Here is a 20776-nt window from a genome sequence, read left to right as displayed (position 1 = left end):
ACTGGATAATTTAACTAAGAGCACCATGAAGGGACATACATTAAAAAAATAATTAACATAATGTGATTTTAGTTTGAATTTTGCTTATAATTATAAAATATACCAACACAGTCTGTATCAGTGCTTTCACAACTTTTCTGATGATATGAATCACAAGAGTGTTGGTTAAAAATACAGTTTCTTAGCTCCCAAGCCTTGAAGCATCTGATTCAGCAGGTCTGGAATGTTTAGCTAATACATATCATAAGAAATTCTTACAGTTAGGGAAATTTGGGAAACAGTAGTTTCTGTGAACCAGTATTCAACTCCTAGACCCCACAGGAACTTGGAACATATAAACTTTACTTGTGTAATCTGTCAAACACTGGGCTTGAGACTTCTACATCCTCTTTTGATCTTTACAATTTGTTATTATAATTATTGAAATAGAGAGGTGTTGCCATTTCCAGGAATCAGACCCTGAAAGGTTGAACAACTAGACCAAGGTCGCAAAGCTGTTAAATAGTCGAAGCAGCATTTGAATTCATGTCTACTTGCCTCCAAAGGCTATCTATGCTCAATCAGTATACTGTCTATATTTTCTTCTGTACATTGTCCAATCTTAATCTCAGAAAAGAAAGATCTGAGAGAAAGAAGGAAACAATTCCAGTAAGTATACTTCAGCTTTTCAAGAAATTATTGAATATACAGAGTAAGTTAAAAAGTTAAATCCACCTTAAAATTTCCATTTGAAATATAAATTTTATTTTTAAAAGAGTCATGTAGAAGTCCCAAGAGAAGACCACAAAACAGATTGAAGATTATAGTTGATTTCCATATGAATGTGAAGGTAGATGTAATTTTGTTAGGAAATATAGAGCCCTTTGTGATTGAGGAAGTAGAGGAAAGAGTAAATAGTCATAATACTTGAAGGGATCTGGTTTATTATTTCTCTGAAGTTGGCAATTTAAACTATAAAAAAAATTCTTTTTTGGCGGGTGCAACTCTTGATCTTGACTGAAGGATACTAAGGCAAAAGTACACACAGTACCTCCAACTTCTTGCTCTGCCGAGAAGGGAGATTCTTCAAAGTCTCTTGATAAGCGAGGCTAGTTATAAGAATCAGGTTGTCTTGTACAAATGCAAGAAATAATTGGCCTAAGTTGAGCTAGCTTCTTCAGAGAACACAAGCTGAGTTGAGGTAGTTTTTGCGCCAAACACGAGCGCTAGTGTTAGTTTGAAAGGACCAGTAAACAAAATCTTCAGGCCTTTGATGCAAAAATGGGACAGACAGTCCGTGGCAAGAAAAGGTGGAATATGTCAGTAAGTTGCTATTTAAATTATGGCCCTACCTCTTTTAGTTTGTGGTATTGCTTGAATGTAGATGATGGTGATTATTTTTCAGTATTATTACGGGATGTGACTCCTTCCTTGGCTTTTAAAAAAATTTCTTTCCTTAGTTTCTTTGTATTAATGTGTCATAATATTGTTGTTTTACAACTACAAGGGGAGATGGTCTTGAAAAGTGGCTAGTGTGTATGTGGTGGGGGGACAGAGCGGTGGAGACATTGTATGTGTGTAATTTATAGCAAAGGGGAGACCAAAGCTGGATAATGAATTTAGTTCAGGGGAGCTTCCGAAAAGGTAATAGATCCATAACCAGTATAAGGACAGTTACAGGTATATGGCTGTATAGTGAGAAGGCCATTATAAAAATCAGATAGGCTGGAAGGGCCTAGCTATAAAGCAACATCAAAAATCATGTTGATTTTAGTCCTTATATAAATGGAAGAGGCCAGAAATTAACCAAAGAACCTGTGTTAGAAAAGCCAATGAGTCATAGAAATAATATCCCACAGGAGATGTTTAAACACTTGGAGAAAAATGGTTTTCGATCACTTTTGAAGCACAATTGGCATATAAGGAAGCACCGTATAGATGTTACAGATCATTGTGGGCCCTAAAGCACAAGGACATACCACTACTTGTTAGCCTGGACAGTGTTGGGTGAACTCTGACCTGTGGGCTGTGTCTGGCCACTACCTGGATTTTATCTGGCCCAAGATCATCCTATTTTGGTCACTGCCACAGTAGCTCAAAGAACATGTTTATGTTGGTGGGTTGATTTGACTATCAGTGCCTTGGAAGAAAGGCTGAAAGTCAAGAGAAATTTCTATGGACAATGGAAGAACAGCCTACAGCTCAAGTAAACTGCAAGGTAAAAAAAAAAAAAACTAACTGCAAGGTAGGGGTAGAATAATTGATCTGATAACCACCTGTGAGTCTCTCTTGATCTTTTGCTTTCACCTTTGTCTTCCTTTCTTTCACTGCCTATTTGTCTGTTTCTTTGCATGCATACATTTTTCTCTTTTTCTCCTGTTTTTCTTTCTCTTGTTTTAGCTGTTTTTTTCTCTCTTTAACTTCCTTTTATCTTTTTTTTCTCCTGTTTTTCTTTCTCTTGTTTTAGCTGTTCTTTTTTTCTCTCTTTTTCTCTGTCTTTAACTTTCTTTGATCACTTCTCCTCTTTACCCACCTCCACTCTCATCTCCATTCTTAAAACCAACGATGATATGGAATTTAATAAAGCATGTGTTAGATATTCATATTGGTACAGAATAATTGTGTTTATAGTTCATAATTTTTAAAGCTATATAAGTTTGTATATGTCTTTTTTAAAAGAAAATTTCCACAACCAAACAAATTAAATTACTTTTTCTTCTGAAAGGATCTTTATATTTTCCTGCAGGTCAAGGGGCATTAACGAGCAAAATATTTCCTCACAAAGAGCTTGTTGTTCATACTCTATGAATTTGAGATACTTTTAATCATAATTTTTAAAATATTTTATAACCCCTTTTTGAACAAATTCTTATAAGTGCTACTATTTCTTGGCATTGCGTTGTATAAATATAGTGGTAATATTAACATAAGTACAATTATCTAGATGTGTCATAACTTATTTTAATGGTTTTGAATTTATTTCATTCATACTTGACTTTTTAGCTGAAAATAGATTGTGAAGAACCAAGATGCTTAAAGTAAGAGCGTAGAACAAAAGGCCCAGTTCTCAAAGACAGGAAACTGTACAACAAAAAGCAGTGTGAGTCTTCTGGGTATTTGCTGCCTTGATCCCTTGTATGCCTGAGATTAGGGGCTGAACCTATTGTTCCCTGAGATCCTCCCAACTCTAAGAGCTGTAAATCTAAGAGCCAGGATCTGAAGGAGGGAAAAAAATAAAATCTTTACTTTTTAGTATGTCTCTGTCTAAGAAACATTTTCCAACTAGATTGTAATATTTCTTCATGCCATGTCATAGTCTCTACATGCCAATTGGAAAATGTAGTTGGAAATGTTTTTTGGCCAAATGTAACTCTGTTCTGGGAAACGACTTTCCCTACCAACCACAGCTATCCAGACACATATTGGAATGTAGTATAGGTGTCCAAGAAATGCCCACCATAGTCCCTTGAGTCTCTGAATCAACTTTCAGGAAAAATTGCAAATTGGTTACAAAGGCACCTGGAATTGGCATGGGTGTCTGCCCTTTTTCTTGCAGGCCACTAACCTAGCCAACATGCTGGATGTGCAGTGTGGGAGAGAAGAATGGAAAAATTTTGTAATAGTGAGACAAGTTAGCTTTTTAGACATCTCCACATGACTGTCTCATAGGTCTATCACACTTAAAATACCCAAATCAAATCCAAGTCTCCCACATTTAGCTCAATTGGCATAACATAGTTTATAAAGAGCATGTTCTACATCCAGCTGTGGTGACTAGTGTCTGGGGTCTTAAAAGCCTGTGAGCGGCCATCTAAGGTACATCTACTGGTCCCATCCCAGCTGGAGCAAAGGAGAATGAAGAAAACCAAAGACACAAGGAAAAGATTATTCCAAAGGACTAATGGACCACAAGTACCACAATCTCCACCAGACTGAGCCCAGAATAACTAGATGGTACCTGGCCACCACCACCAACTGCTCTGAAAGGATCACAATATAGGGTTCTGGACAGAGTGGGAGAAAAATGTAGAACAAAATTTAAATTCACACATGAAAAAAGACCACACTTGCTGGTCTGACAGAGACTGGAGAAACTCCAAGAGTATGGCCCCTAGACACCCTTTTAACTCAGTACTGAAGTCATTCCCAAGGTTCACCCTTCAGCTGAAGATTAGACAGGTCTAATTTGTTATCGTTTGCCCTATAAAAAAAAAAAATTTTTTTTTTTATAGGACAAACAACAAATGCAAGGAACGTGCTTCATAGTTCAAGCACGTATTACAAGACTAAATGGGCACACCCACCCAAAAGCAAAAATGAGACACCAGTAAGGGACAGGAAAATTGGACAGATAGAAACAGGGAACCCAGGGTGGAAAAGGGGAGAGTGTTGACACATCTCAGGGTTGGCAACCAATGTCACAAAACAATTTGTGTATTAAATGTTTAATGAGAAACTAATTTGCTTTGTAAACTTTTCATGCAAAGTACAAAAAGAAGTTCAAAAAAGAAAACAAGTCCTGTCATGGATTGAATTATGTCCCCCCCCCCAAAAAAAAAAAACTTGGTTATGCCATGATTCCCAGTATTCTAAGGCTGTCCTACATTTTGTGATTGTAATTTTATGTTAAAGAGGGTTAGTGTAGGATTGTAACACCCTTACCAGGTCACATCCTTGATCCAGTATGAAAGGAGTTTCCCTGGGGTGTGCCCTGCACCACCTTATATCTCTCAAGAGATACAAGGAAAGACAAGTAAACAGAGAGTAGGGGACCTTATACCACCAAGAAAGCAGTGCCAGAAGTATAGCACGTCCTTTAGACCTGAGGTTCCTGTGCTAAGATGCTCCCAGACCAAGGGAAGACTGATGACAAGGACTTTCCTCCAGAGCCGACAGGGAGAGAAGGCCTTCCCCTGGAGCCAGCACCCTGAATTCGGATTTCTAGCCTATTGGACTGTGAGAGAATAAACTTCTCTTTGTTAAAGCCATCCACTTGTGATATTTGTTATAGCAGCACTAGATGACTAAGACATCCTCCAAACATGTTTCATGTTCACTCTTTCCTATCTCCATAAATGGCACCACCCTAGGAGTTCATGCCCAAACCTGGAACTTTTCTCTTTATCTCACTCCCAAAATTCATTGCATCATTAAATCCTGGAGATTGTTCCTCCAAAGTAAATCCTGAATTTCACCATCACCACTGTTATCATCCTACTCCAAGGCACCACCATCATCCATCTGGACTACTGCAATAGCCTACTGTTTTCATCCTCCATCCTTCATTTTTTAAAAACATGTATCAGTCCATATTTCTTCCCTACTTAATCCAGCTCCACCCATGGCATCCTACTATAGCCAACTGCCTTACCACACCCTGTAAGACCGTAAGGGATTTGACCTCTGCCGCCTCTACAATCTCACCTACTACCTATCACCCCCCTTGTTCAACTCACCCCAATCATGCTGTACTTTTCTCCTGTCCCATGAACCTGCATATCAAGCTCCTTTGCACTCAGGGTCTTTGGATTACTGTTCTCTTTGCCTGATATACTTTTGCCCAGGCCTTCTCATAGCTGTCTCCTTTTCATTGGTCAGGTCTCAGCCCAGTTATCATCTCAAAGAGACCTCCCCACCTCCCCTTTCCTTATTCATTACAAGTTTTTGTGCATTTTACTTTTTTAATTATCTGTATCTATTACATTGATTTTTTTTTAAGTAAGGTCAAAATAAACAAAAAGCCCTCATATTACATTGATTGCAGTGATCATTATCTCAAATTTCTTGATGTGTGTACTTGTTTGTGTGTTTCTTACTACAATGTAGGCTCCATGAAATGGGATTTGTTTCAAAGATCCCATGTCTACCATGTACACCAGTGTATATCAGCACCTAAAACGTCCTTAGTACATAGTAGATTTAAGTGAATGGATTTTAGTTGCTTTTTTTTTTTAAGGGAGAGGCAGAAAACCTGGTGGTGTAGTGGTTAAAGGCTAAGGCTTCTAACCAAAACTCTGGCAGTTCGAATCCACCAGGTGCTCCTTGGAGACTCTATGGGGCAGTTTTTCTCTGTCCTAAGGTCACTATAAGGTCGCTATTAGTCAGAATCAACTTGATAGCAACAGGTAAGGGAGAGGCAGTGTCCTTTTAGCTGAGAATGGTCACATGCATTTACTTGAAAAGAGTATTTTAATGAAATATTTGGTTCAATCTGGATTTTGCTTGCATATTAAGACACTACTGCCAATGACCATGCACATGGAAGGATTCCTTGCTAGAAAGGAGAAATTGTCAATATACATATGGAGCTTATAACAGATGGCAAATAGATTAGTATCTAAATCCATTTTAGCATACTAGTGAAAATTGAAAAGCAAACTAATGTTGATTTGGATATGAAAGCTTTTTAGGTAGTGGTGAACCTAGTGGAATTGCTAACCGAGTGGAATTGCTAATGGCAGAGGTGAAACCAGAATATGAGAATTTTATAAGCTGGTTTGTAACACAGTAAAAATGAAAGAATAAGAGATAAGGACAGTTGCCTAGAGACTTCAAATAGGATACAGGGTTATGAGGAAGTGGTTTAAAATTAGGACCTTGGAAAGTAATTGTTGTTGTCAAGTCAGCTGCAACTCAGGGCAATCCCTTGTACAACAGAATGAAACGTAGCCCAGTCCTGCACCGTCTTCACAATTGTTGGTATGCTCAAGTCCATTATTGCAGCCACTGTGTATTTTGAGTATCTTTCAACCTAGGGGGCTCATCTTCCAGCACAATATCAAACAATATTATGATCCATAAGGTTTTCATTAGCTAATTTTCAAAAGATCACCAGGCCTTTCTTTCTAGTCTGGCTTAGTCTAAAAGTCCATTGAAACCTGTTCACCATGGGTGACCCAGACTTGTATATGATGCTTCCAGCATCCTAGCAATACACAAACCAGCCCAGTACAACAAACTGACAGATGGGTCAGTTTGTTGTAGTGGGCTGGTTTGTGTACAAAATAATAGTGTTCATTTATCAAGTGCCCATTATTGACCAACTATTATCTAAAATCCTTATAGAAACTCCTTGAGTAGATATTGCCTTCCCATTTTACAGGTAAGTAAACTAGAGTTCAAGAGGTTAGATGATTTGCCAAGGTCACATAGCTATGTAAAAGTGGAGTAGTGATTTAAAAAGATTTTTCAAATCCCGTATCTGACATGCTTTCCACTGCACCACACTGTCTTCCTTTGTCATCATGTGCTCCATTTGTTTTTGTGATTCGTGGCACCAGTTTTAGGGCCTGGCACAGCATCTGAATGGAACCATGCTTAGCTGGACAGTAAGTGCCACTGCTGCCAGTGGAGAAGCAGCCTAAGAAAAATGTCCAAGCAGAACTGGGCCCAAGTTTGCTGACTAAGCATATTTCAAGCCTTGTGCTCACGCCTCTTCCTGCTTACTTTGTTTTCCAGCGTTCCCCTGCGGCTCACCTCTACCTCAGTCCACTGGGGAAAGCATATTCAGGTGCTATTAAGAGATCTCCTCTGGTCATCACATGAGGGGAAGAGGCGGCTCAGCAAATCATTGCCGAAGGACTGGCAGGCTTAGGCAATGTGATCTGAAAAGCCGAAGTGTACATCCTACCAAGAGAAAGAATTGGATAAAATGCAAAATTGAAGGACAATAAGCATAAGAGGAAAATCTTCATGACAGAGATGAACTGGTTACAGGACTAACTCCCGAAGGGAAGGGATGCAGCTCCATTCCTTGAGACTTCTTGAGCAGAAACTATGCTATAGCGAACAAGCAGAGAGGGAGAACATCAATGACTAATAGGTGCTTTCCACCTCTGAGTTTTATGAAGATGAATGAAGGATTTTTGAATGGAGGAAGAAATTTTAAAAAAATGAAAAAGGAGAGATGGGGCTGACTAGGGCACTGCAAAGATGAAGAGGAATAAAGATAAAGGAGGCTTTCAGCCTCATACTGAGTGAGGAAAGTGTTTTCTTCCAACTGGAGGAAGCACAGCTGAGCAGTTCAATTCTGTATCCACAGTTCAGGTTCTGCCACTTACTAGTTATATGACCCTAAGCAAGTTACTTAGCCTTTCTAAGCTATAAAATAGGAATAACGTTCAATTTTATAAGGTATCTCTCACTGTAAAACAGGGATAACACCATTGAAAAGAATCATTTTGAGGACTTAATTTAAAAAAAAAAGTCATGAAAAGAGCATTTGGCACATAGTAAACACTCAATAAATGACAGTAATTATTATTGGATCATGGCTTTGTATGCAACAGGAAATATAGCTGGGTCATTATTATCCAAGTCAGATTATGGGGACAGTTCTTCCCTTTAAGCTTAATGATGGTGCCCCCTTGGTTGAATTATTTGCTGTATTGCTAGTTCACACCCTTTCTTCTGACTTGAGTTTTAGCTCACAGGGAAGACGGAGCCCAAATACAATGGATGCCACTTCTACCCTTGGGCAAGCTTGCCAAAGGGCAGTTCAGGCCATGTTGGTAATCCAAAACCATCTCCCCATGGAATGATGCTTTGCTTTCAAGATGATATTAATGGCACTGTCATGGATTGAATTATGTCCCCCCAAAAATGTGTGTATCAACTTGGTTAGGCCATGTGTGGTTGTCCTCCATTTTGTGATTGTCATTTTAAGTTGAAAGGATTAGGGTGGGATTGTAACACCGCCCTTACTCAGGTCACCTCCCTGATCCAAGGTAAAGGGTGCTTCCCTGGAGTGTGGCCTGCACACCTTTTATCTCTTAAGAAATGGAAGGGAAGCAAGCAGAGAGTTGGGGACCTCAGACCACCAAGAAAGCAGCACCAGGAGTAGAGCACGTCCTTTGGACCTGGGGTCCCTGCACCTGAGAAGCTCCTTGACCATGATAAGATTGAGGACAAGGACCTTCCTCCAGAGGTGACAGACAGAGAAAGCCTTCCCCTGGAGCCGACGCCTTGAATTTGGAGTTTTAGCCTACTTTGCTAAGGAAATAAGTTTCTCTTTATTAAAGCCATCCACTTGTAGTATTTCTGTTATGGCAGCACTAGATGACTAAGACAGGCACTGTACGTTTGTTTAGCCTTTCACAGTTTACAGAACACTCTTACCTGGGAAAGGTTACTTCTTTATTTTATAGACGACGAAACAGTGTCGAAGCAATTTGATTAAAGTGACATAGATTATTAGTTGGTGCAGCTGATTATACAGCTAGTTGCTTCCAGTCATAAAAACATTGAATTTTAGAACAAGAAGGAGCTTTTAGATTACCTAATGCTGTAGTTTTTGGACTGTGTCCAGGGGTCCTGTAGGAGATGGGAGGAGCCAAGCAGGAAGCAGGGAATGTAGGCATACCACCCCCCTCTCCCACTACACCAGGTCAGGTTTTATCAGTTAAATTTTCAACATTAAGCTGTCCTTTGAATAAGTGTTTAGGACATTAAGACTTTCTTTAAAAAAGAAAAGCAGAGTTTGAAAACTGCTGATATAGTTTTCTCATTTCTCAGAGAAGGATATTGAGGGCCACAGAGGTTAAATGACTTGTCCAAATCTTATAGCAAGTTTCGGGCAGAGCTAGGACAAACATTCAGCTCTCAGTCATCTGCATATTTGATAAGCATGCCACAAATGTCTTCATACTTCAGATATTTTCCTTTGACCAGACCAAGAAGGTCACTACTTGTAACAGTCAAATCATCAAGGAGAAATTAACATTGGGATTAGTCTCTCCTAATGACTCACTACATGCCCATGGATCAATTACTTGATCCCTGAACCCTCAGCTTTTCCACATATAAAAAAGGGGATGATAATCCCTGTCTAGGCAACTCTTAGTGGGGCTGCTGTGATAACTATAGGAAAGAACATGTGGAGATTTACAGGGTTCTTCCAGGGAAGCAGACTCAGCACTCAACAAGTTCAATGTCTTACTATTTATGAATGTCTGCCAAGAGTGTCATTACTTCTAAGCTGATCTCTGCCATTTACCATCCACATTTATTTTTTGTTCCTCATTTTGGAGGGCAGTGTAATTTATTTAAGCAAGTATGTCAGGTACTACTGGTTTATTAAATAGCCTCCAAAACTTATCATATTGGCTTTCTGATAAGACATTGTGATTCTTACTATGTGCAAGTGGAGAGTAAATCTTTGAAGGTGTTTACATTTCCAGATTCTAGACAAGGTATAGAGGCAGCTATCATTCACAGGGTTCTGGCAAGCCTGGGGAGACCAGAGGCACATGGGGTCAAAGCTGTGTATTCAGGTTACAGAGTTTGGAACATTCCCACCTAATTGGCAGTTTCTCTTCCTTCAACAATGAATACTAACAAAATATTCTCACGGATCTTCAGGCAGACCTCGAAAGCAGCCTAATTGTGACCTCGACCAAGTTCTTTATTTCTCTGATCTTCAGGTTTTTGCTTGTAAAAGGAAGGTATTGTCTGCGCATTCCACCTCAGGATCGTCAAGGATCAAACGAGAGAACACAGGGCGGCATGTTTTTAAAACTGTGAAAAGTATACTAACTAAAGGGGTTGTTATTTTTAGGAATGTGTAAAATGCTACGACTATTTACAATGTGAATCTCAACTAAATCTCTGTTTGTTAGAAATAAACCAAACCCGTTGCCCTCCAGTAGATTCTGACTCATAGCAACCCACTTGCGAAAGACCCATCAGATTGAAGAGAGAAAATGTCTCGATTTATGCTGGTCACTACGAAGAAAGTAAAACGGCAGTACTGAGAAAGGCAGAGTTAGAATGGAGCCAATTAACCTCCTTACTTATCATTACAACAAAACAGGAAACATGGGAAATGCCATTCTCAATTAAGAAAAATTTTAAATTAAATTTAAAAGGAACAACTCAGAAAAGGAGGATGAGAATGGTTGCACAACTCAAAGAATATAATCAATGTCACTGTATTAAAAAAATGTATTGTACAGGTACAAATGATTGAATTGTATATTTTGCTGTGTTTATTCTCAACAACAAAATTTTTTAAAATTTAGAAAAAGAAATTTAAAAATCCCTTAACCAAAATTCTGAGTACCCCACATTTCTAAGTACATCTCTTGGAGAACAGTGCTTACTTATGTTGATACTTTAAAAAATCTGGATCTAGTTTCCATTATGCAGACAGCCCAGCCACAGAAGCCGAACAGTATTTTAGCACTTCAGTGTTTACTAGTGGATGTCTGACTAGAAACAGCGTTGGCCAAATCCTAGCAGAGGCATTTACTATTACTGATGGTGTGGAACAGGGCTGCATAATCATGTCCACTTGTATTAAACCTACCCAACACTGTCATGTTTTGCAATGGAACTAGAAACAAGCACCCCCAAGAAGTCCTAGGATTTTCCTGGAAGAGCCATTACATCAGAACTGGCTCAAACATTCCCAAAGTCTTTGCCTCAGCCATTTATTTCATTTAAGACCTTCTTTTCAAAAAGGACTCCACAGAGTACAGTGAATATCAGACTGTTTTGCCAAATACTTAGAGACAGAAAGACAGTATATCCCATGTATAGACCAACTCAGGCCAGGAAAAACTTCTCAAACATTTCCTTGGAAACCACACGAAGTACTTTTCTGGCATATATACTAAGAGATCTTTAAGATAGAAGAACAGGCAACCTCCCCTTCCCAGGAAAGGTATTGTCAGTTAAGCATTATCGTTTTCTTTCCCAGTTGTGCCTGGGACTAGAAGCATCAGCAGCTATTCAAGGAATAAGGACAATGACATTCATTTTGATTGCCTAGACATTGTCACTGTATCACTCTTCAGAGGAGGGCAATTTCTATCCATTAAAAGAGAAGGATTCTAAACCTAGATATGCAGGAAATCATGTAGAATTCAAGTTGCCACATAACCCTAGAAAATTGTAATTAACAAGGATCTAGGCAAAGAAAATGAATAACAGCTAAGCCTTAAAAATGGAAATCTTTAGGATAAAGGAATGTTGTTGTTAGGTGCCAGAGAGTTGGTTCTGACTCATGGTGACCCTATGTACTACAGAACGAAACACTGCCCAGTCCTGCACCATGCTCACAATCATTGTTACACTTGAGCCCATTGTTTCAGCCACTATGTCAATCCATCTCCTTGAGGGTCTTCTTCTTTGCTAACCCTATACTTTACCAAGCACCATGTCCTTCTCCAGGGACTGATCCCCTCTGACAACATGTCCAAAGTATGTAAGACGCAGTCTCGCCATCCTTGCTTCTAAGGAACATTCTCGTTGTACTTCTTCCAAGACAGATTTGTTCATTCTTTTGGCAGTCCATGGTATATTCAATATTCTTTGCCAGTACCACAATTCAGGTGCATCAATTCTTCTTTTGTCTTCCTTGTTCATTGTTCAGCTTTCGCATGCATATGATGCAATTGAAAATACCATGGCTTGGGTAGGGCGCACTGTAGTCTTCAAGATGACATCCTTCCTTTTCAACACTTTAAAGAGGTCTTTCATAACAGATTTGCCCAACACAATGCATCTCTTGATTTCTTGACTGCCGCTTCCATGGGTGTTCATTATGGATCCAAGTAAAATGAAGTCCTTGACAACTTCAGTCTTTTCTCCATTTATCATGATGTTGCTCTTTGGTCCAGTTGTGAGGATTTTTGTTTTCTTTATATTGAGGTGTAATCCATACTGAAGGCTGTGGTCTTTGATTTTCATCAGTAAGTGCTTTGAGTCCTCTTTACTTTGAACAAGCAAGGTTGGGTCATCTGTATAATGCAGGTTGTTAATGAGTCTTCCTCCCATCCTGATGCCCCGTTCTTCCTACAGTTCAGCTTCTCAGATTATTTGCTTAGCATACAGATCGAATAGGTATTGTAAGGATACAACCCTGACATACACCTTTCCTGACTTTAAACCATGCAGTATCCCCTTGTTCTGTTCGAACAACTGCCTCTTGTTCTATGTACAAGTTCCTCATGAACACAATTAAATGTTCTGGAATTCCCATTCTTTGCAATATTATCCATAATCTGTTATGATCCACACAGTCAAATGCCTTTGCATAGCCAGTAAAACACAGGTAAACATCTTTCTGGGATTCTCTTGCTTTCAGCCAGGGTCTATCTGACAATAGCAATGATACCCCTGGTTCCACATCCTTTTCTGAATCCAGCCTGAATTTTTGGCAGTTCCCCATCGATGTATTGCTGCAGCCACTTTTGAATGATCTTCAGCAAAATTTTGCTGCCACGTGATACTAATGATATTGTTCAATAATTTCTGCATTTGGTTGGATCACCTTTCTTGGGAACAGGCAAAAATATGAATCTCTTCCAGTCAGTTGGCCAGGTAACTGTCTTCCAAATTTCTTGGCATAGACAAGTGAGCGCTTGCAGCACTGCATCCGTTTGTTGAAACATCTCGATATTCCATCAATTCCTGGAGCCTTGTTTTTTGCCAATGCCTTCAGTGCAGCTTGGGCTTTTTCCTTCAGTACCATTAGTTCCTGATTATATGTTACCTCTTTAAATGTTTGAACTTTGACCGATTCTTTTTGTAATGACTATATATTCTTTTGTAATGACTATATATTCCATCCATCTTCTTTTGATATTTCCTGCGATGTTTATTATTTTCCCCATGAAATCCTTCACTATTGCACCTCGAGGCTTAAATTTTTTCTTCAGTTCTTTCAGCTTGAGAAATGCCAAGTGTGTTCTTCCCTTTTGGGTTTCTATCTCCAGGTCTGTGCACAATTCATTACAATACTTTACTTTGGCTTTTGGGCTGCCCTTTGAAATCTTCCGTTCAGTTCTTTTACTTCATGATTTCTTCCTTTTGCTTTACCTACTTGACATTCAAGACCAATTCTTAACATTGAACTCAATGTTCAAGACATCCATTTTGGTCTTTCTTGTCTTTTTAATGACCTCTTGCTTTCTTCATAGGTGATGTCCTTGATGTCATTACACAGCTCGTCTGATCTTTGGTCATCAGTGTCCAACATGTCAAATCTATTCTCGAGATGGTCTCTAAATTCTGGTGGAATATGCTCAAGATCGTACTTTGGCTCTGTTCGCCTTGTTCTAATTTTCTTCAGTTTCAACTTGAACTTAAATATGAGCAATTGATGGCCTGTTCTGCAGTGGGCCCCTGGCCTTTTTCTGACTGATGATATTGAGCTTTTCCATCTTCTCTTTCCACAGACATAGTCAATTTGATTCCTGTGTATTCCATCTGGTGAGGTTCACGTGTATAGTCGCCATTTATGTTGGTGAAAAAAGGTATTTGCAATGAAGACGACATTGGCCTTGCAAAATTCAATCATGCGATCTCCAGCATCGTTTCTATCACCAATACCATATTTTCCAACTACCAATCCTTCTTTGTTTCCAACTTTCGCATTCCAGTCACCAGTAATTATCAGTGCATCCTGAGTGCAGGTTCAATCAATTTCAGGCTGCAGAAGCTGGTAATAATCTTCAATTTGTTCACCTGTGGCCCTGGTGGTTGCTGCGTAAGTTTGAACAATAGTCATATTAATTGGCCTTCCTTGTAGGCTTATGGATATTTTCCTATCACTGACAGTGTTGTACTTCAAGATAGATCTTGAAATGTGGTTTTCGATGATGAATGCAATGCCATTCTTCTTCAAGTTATCATTCCCGGTGTAGTAGACTATATGATTATTCAATTCAAAATGGCCAATACCACTCCATTTCAGCTCACTAATGCCATTTCATTTTTGATGATTTCCAATTTTCCTAAATTCATACCTCATACATTCTACATTCCAATTATTAATGGATGTTTTCAGCTGTTCTCATTTTGAGTCATGTCACATCATCAAATGAAGGTCCCGAAAGCTTGACTCCATCTATGTCATTAAGGTCAACTCTACTTTTAGGTCGTCTTTTGAGTGCCTTCGACCTGGAGGGCTCTTCTTCCAGCACTATATCAGACAATGTTCCACTTCTATTCGTAAGGTTTTCACTGGCTAATTCTTTTCAGTAGACTGCTAAGTCCTTCTTCCTAGTCCATCTTAGTCTGGAAGCTCAGCTGAAACCTGTTCAGCATGGGTGAATACCGGTGGCGTAGCTTCCAGCATCACAGCAACATGCAAGCCCTGACAGTACCACTAACTGACAGATGCGTGGGGGGATAAAGGAATAGCTGTTGTCATATTAATATTAAACCAAACCCATTGCTGTCAAGTCATTTCTGACTCATAACAACCCTATAGGACAGAGTAGAACTGCACCCGTAGAGTTTCTGAGAAGCAGCTGGTGGATTCGAACTGCTGACCTTTGGTTAGCAGCTGAGCTCTTAACCACTGCAGATTACTCAATATTAAAGATATTATCTTAGTTATCTAGTGCTGCTATAACAGAAATACCATAAGTGGATAACTTTGACAAACAGAAATTTATTCTCTCACAATTTAGGAGGCTAGCAGTCCGAATTCAAGGTGCCAGCTCTAGGGAAAGACTTTCTCTGTGCGTCACCTGTGGGGAAAGGTCCCTGTTTCCTTTCAACATTTGTGGGCCCAGCATTCCTTGGAGATCTCCATGTGTCTTAGCGTCGATCTTCCCCTGGGTGTAGGAGGTTCTCAGCACAGAGACTCCAGGTCCAAATGATGTGTTCCACTCTTGGCTCTTCTTTCTTAATGGTATGAGGTCCTTCAATCTCTGGTCACTTGCTTAATCTCTTTTATATCTCAAAAGAGATTGAGTCAAGATGCAGCCGAGTCCTGTAGATTGTATCCTACCTCATTAACATAACTGCCTCTAATCTTGCCTCATTAACATCATAGAGGTTAGGATTTACAACACACAGGATAATTATGTCATATCACAAAATGGAGGACACTTACATAATACTGAGAATCATGGCCTAGCCAAGTTGACATATGTTTTTGGGTGACACAATTCAGTCCATAACAGATATCAAGATGGTATCATCTGATTTCTTTTTCTTTTATCTAGTTCCTAAACCTCCAAGGAATCATTTCAAGAAATAGATGCTGGTTTCAAGATTTTAAAAGTAAACCATGAAATGAGGACACTACAGAAGCATTCATTTATGCAGATTACTATTACTAAATAACACTTTTACCCAGATGAATGATTTAACCACAGTATTTGTTAAATATCCCAAAGATTTGGCTGCTTCTGAAATATCCAGTATTATCTGAAACTAAATCTGGTTATTTCAGATGGATTAGAACTTGAACTGGCAGTGAAAAATTAAAAAGGTCCTACCTTCGTCTTTCCCTCCCTAGCTCCCTTCATCTCTCCCTTTCTTCCTTCCTCCATTTTATCCGTCTTTTTCTACTCTTATGGCCTTCTGATGCTCCTTATCTAAACCTAGGACAACATTTCAGTGGAAAGGGCACCTCAGGAACAAAGTGCTAACATGCTAATGTGGTGGCATTCAGTCAAATATATTTCCAAGTCAAAATGCTTTAGCTGCTGACACATACTTCATAAATCAAGATGTTTTTGCCTCAGTTATCATTGCAAATGTAGTCAAAGTTTATCCTTTTAATTTTTAACATTGCCAGAGTTAATGTATACCCTTTACTTTTCAACATTAACATGTTGAAAAGTAAACGTTTTCAAAGTTAATATAAACCCCATTAATGCTTCTCGGCTAATCAAACATTGGAATGATCACTATGAACTAATTGTGTCAGTAGTTTTTCCACTAGGTAGCCAGTATAATTCTTTTGGTAATATTGTTAACCATCATAAGGATATCTTCCATTGTAGCACTTAGTACTCACAAAACCTCATTTAAGACTCTCCTTAGACCACTGCTCCAGGCTTCTTCCCCAATCACCTCTGGTCTTCTCATGACCTCTTCTCCATTGCTGTTAAAACCCTTAGCAGCTTCACTCCCTAGATTTGCGTTACCTCTTTCATTCATTCTTCCAGCTATAGTTAACATGGGTTGTTATATGTAATAAACTTTACCAAGGCTTGCAAATAACACATGGCAAACACATCATAAAGAAGAAAAGCTTTTCATTATCATGAAATCCATTGGTCATGCCTGGGACAGGGCCTGCTTTTCTCCTTCCTGATGTTCAATCTGCCACCATGTTTCTGGGACCAGTTTATCTCCCTGGATGGAAATCCAATTATGTACATTTCTCTCTCCTTAACACCAGGTTCCACCTGATGAAGAAAAACCAAAAGCAATGTAATTGTCTCTTCAGGACTGCAACCTTTCTGCCACAGAACCAGTCCTTTAAATTACTAAACCCAAGCCCAACACCTGTAATCTGAAGCCTCTACATTTGGGTTATTCCTCTGGGTTTCAGTCATCTTCATAACTAAAAATGCTTCTGCATTGGTCTCTCCAAGAATAAAACAAGAAACTTGCCCCAAAGACAAATTTCCAATCTTAACACAATCACAGATTGAGAAATACTTATGTCCAAACTTAGAACACTCAGCTACATGTATAAAAACTTCTCACATATTCTTTGTGTACATTTGAAATCACTGAGGACATTCTTAAATTATTCTTGTCTAATTTCAATTAGGGCTCTTCGTGCAACTAGACAATTCCTTCATCAATCATCTTTTATAGCTTAATATTGGATGTGTGTAACTTTGTAAGGAATTAGCTTTGTCTAATTAAGATTCAACACAAAACCATCCGAAGTTTAAACGAATCAGTTCTGAATCAAATCAGACTCTGAAAGAGTGTCTCCAGGTTGCAAGGGACTAAACTCATACCTCCTGACACTATGGCCTGACTTCATCTTTACTTTGTTTTCCAGGTTATATCACCATATCACCTGCTCCCCCCAGCCTGCCCCAAGGCTCTGTGGTTCCCCTTTAAATTTTTTAATGTGGGCAAAAATGTTTCCCCTTGGCGTAACTGGGACAGGCTGGTATTTTCAAGAACAGCTTTACTAAACATGAGGGAAAACAGAAAAAAAATAATTACAGAAAACATACAGAGTATAAAAATAGCTAAGTTTCCAACTGCAGTTTTCTGTTTCTAAAAATTCTGTTTGGACTAGGGAAGCTTTACTGGGCCTTAATCACATTTACCTTTAGTCAACCACATCCCTTAATTTTGCTTTATCCTGTCCAGACTCCTTCCCCCTATCCAAAACCTCATTTATCTCTTGAGCTGCTATCTTGACTTTTTGAACCTCTATTTCAAAGAAAAAGAAGCAAAAACTTAATTTTAAAATTAATTTTCTCCTAATAAAAATCTCCTGGACTCCCAAAGAGCAGCCCAAATGCCTGGCTCACAATAGATTTTCAGGTTTTGATTTTTAAGATCTACTGGATCTCAAACATTAGTTCTTGTCAATACTGATACTAAACCAGCATAAATGAAACTGCGTTCTAGGAAATGTTCCCTGGGATAACAAATGTTCCTTACAACAGCAGGTTGGGTTCTGTGGTCAAAAAGTTTGAGGAATACTGGGTTAAAACCAAGTTTCCATTTTCTCCACAGCATAATTTCTCAAACGATTTTATGCCATCCACAAATGTTTACTGAGCACCTATTATATGCCAGGCATTGCTCGAGGTACTGAGAAAAGCCTGGTGAAGAGTGAACAGAATATATACGGTCCCTGACCTGCCCCCAAAAGTGAACAAACAAGATATTTTCAAATAGTGGTAAGGACTGTGAAGACATTAAAAGGGCATGTTACAGGGCGTAACTGAAAGTGGGGAAAAATTTGAATTACTGTGGTTGAGGAGGTCCTCTGAAGAGGTGGCATTTGTGCTGAAGGGTGAGAAAGAGCCAGCCATGTGAAGAGTCAAGAAAGCAGCACAACAGGCAGAGGGAACAGTGAATCCAAAGACCTGGCAGGAAAAAACTTGGCATGTTGGAGAAAGAGAAAGAAGCCTCTGTGGCCAGAGCTGAATGATTGAGGTGGAACATGTACGTGATGAGGTATGATCTTAGAGCCTACAGTAAAAAGTAAGATTTTTATTGTTGGTGCAATGGAAAGCAATTTGAAGGGTGTTAAGCCTTGGCATGATCTGATTTGCAATTTGAAAAGATCTCCTTGGCTGTTGTGTGGAGAATGGAATTTTGGGGCCAAGATTACAAGTGGAAACCAGTTAGAAGGCTTTTGCAGTAGTTCATCTGAGAGATGATGAAGGTAGTATGACTGTAGATAGAGAAATGTGGATGGCTTCAGAAAGTATTTGAGGAATGGTGCCTATAGGACTTCTGATAGGTTGATGTGGGAAATGGGGATAAAAAAAGAAGTCAGTGATGACTTCCTAGCTTTTGGATGTGAACAATTGAATACATGGTGGTATTATTGGCTGAGCTGGGAAAGACCAGGAAAGCAAATGCTTAATGGGGAGAGGGAAATGAGAGACTATTTTATCTATATTAAGTTTGAGATACCTATTACACATCTAAGAATCACTGTCAAGTAGGCAGATAGATACAGATACAAGTATACGAACAGGTATAGGTATAGATGTAGATAGTCTAGAGCTTAAGAGAAAAGTTTGTGGTATAAATTGAGGATTCATTAGCATACAGGTGGCATTTAAAGCCATGGAACTGGATGAGTTCACCTAAGGAGAGTACAGAGAAGAGCTCAGGCCCAGAGCCAAGCCCTGAGGCACTTGAAATTTAGAAATCTGGTACAGAAGGAGGAGCCCACAGAGAAGACTTTTTAAGATGTTCCTGTGCATTATAGCTCTATAAGAGGATGATAGAGAATGCATCATTTCCCAAACTTATTTGACCTTGGAACCTTTTGCCACAGAGCATCTCACAAGGATAGCGTTCTAGGAAAACACTTTGGAAAATACTGCTCATACCCTTCTAACTGCACTACATGTGGAATAACATTAACTTCCAAGGTGACAAGGGTAAGTCTTTTCCCTCTAGCCAGAAAGGTGTTTCAGTAAATGCCCATCTATCGCTGAACAAAACACTGCCCTGATGACCCAGCCTACCAAATATACCTGCAGGAAATGCACATGTGCTACATGCAGTAAATGGAAAAGGAGGGCTCTTACAACATGGACCCACTGAGCCAAACTTCAAATGCTGGCAGTTTTTGGACTGTTTTACATTAATAGTTATTTTGGTCAGGAAGTGAGATTGAAGATCTGGTGAGAGGCCCAGGAAGTCAGTGTTCTTCTTTTGGTGACGTATGTAATCTTTTTCAGGATGTAATCTTTTTTCAATATTTGGGTGTTTCTAGGCACCTGGCTGTTAACTGGAAGGTTGGCCATTTGAACCCACCAGCCACTCCATGGGAGATAGATGTGGGAATCTGCTTCCTTAAAGATTTACAGCCCTGGAAACCCTATGGGCAGTTCTACTCTGTCCTGTAGGGTTGCTATGGTTGGAATCAACTCGACTGGCAATGGGTTTTACCTATATACACTGTACTGGGGTATCATTTGATGCTTTCAAAAGAGTTAGATAAAGATATTTTTCTCTATTTTCTTGTTAGGCTGTTTGTTGTTGTTATAAGGTACAGAAGCTCATCCAGAAGCCCATAAGTTTAAAAAAATCTATCAGGATATTAAGGAAAGGGGCTCATAGTTTGTGCTGGGAGTTTTCAGGATCTGAAGCTGCTCTAGAGAGAGGTTTCTCTCTAGGTCATTTCTCCTCTTGTTATCTCTCTTCTACTCTCCTCTCTTCCTCCAAACCCACCCCCCACCCCATCTCTCTTTCTCTCTCACTTCTCTTTCTCTCTCTTTCATACACAGACACACACACACACACACAGAGGCTCAGAGGCTCTATGGTCTTTCATAGCGTCTCAGAGACCCCTCACCCCTTGTAGTTATGCACTGAGAAATCATAATAA

General features: G+C 39.3%; 1 long non-coding RNA gene across 2 annotated transcripts in view; it reads left to right on the top strand.

Moving 5' to 3' along the window:
• LOC126078807 (uncharacterized) overlaps positions 1-20776 on the top strand; it is an 83251-nt gene that overhangs the window by 25035 nt on the left and 37440 nt on the right. The window contains exon 4 of one of the 2 annotated variants that reach the window (XR_007518160.1): positions 7438-18427. The exons of the other annotated variant lie outside the window; for it this stretch is intronic. This is a non-coding gene — a long non-coding RNA (uncharacterized LOC126078807). Of the gene's footprint in view, positions 1-7437; positions 18428-20776 lie in introns of those variants that run through there. 2 annotated transcript variants of the gene reach the window in all.

The sequence above is a fragment of the Elephas maximus genome, chromosome 7, assembly GCF_024166365.1.
Source record: "Elephas maximus indicus isolate mEleMax1 chromosome 7, mEleMax1 primary haplotype, whole genome shotgun sequence".
Taxonomy (NCBI): domain Eukaryota; kingdom Metazoa; phylum Chordata; class Mammalia; order Proboscidea; family Elephantidae; genus Elephas; species Elephas maximus.
Note: the sequence above shows the minus strand (reverse complement) of the source record. Positions and strands in the feature narration are given on the sequence as shown.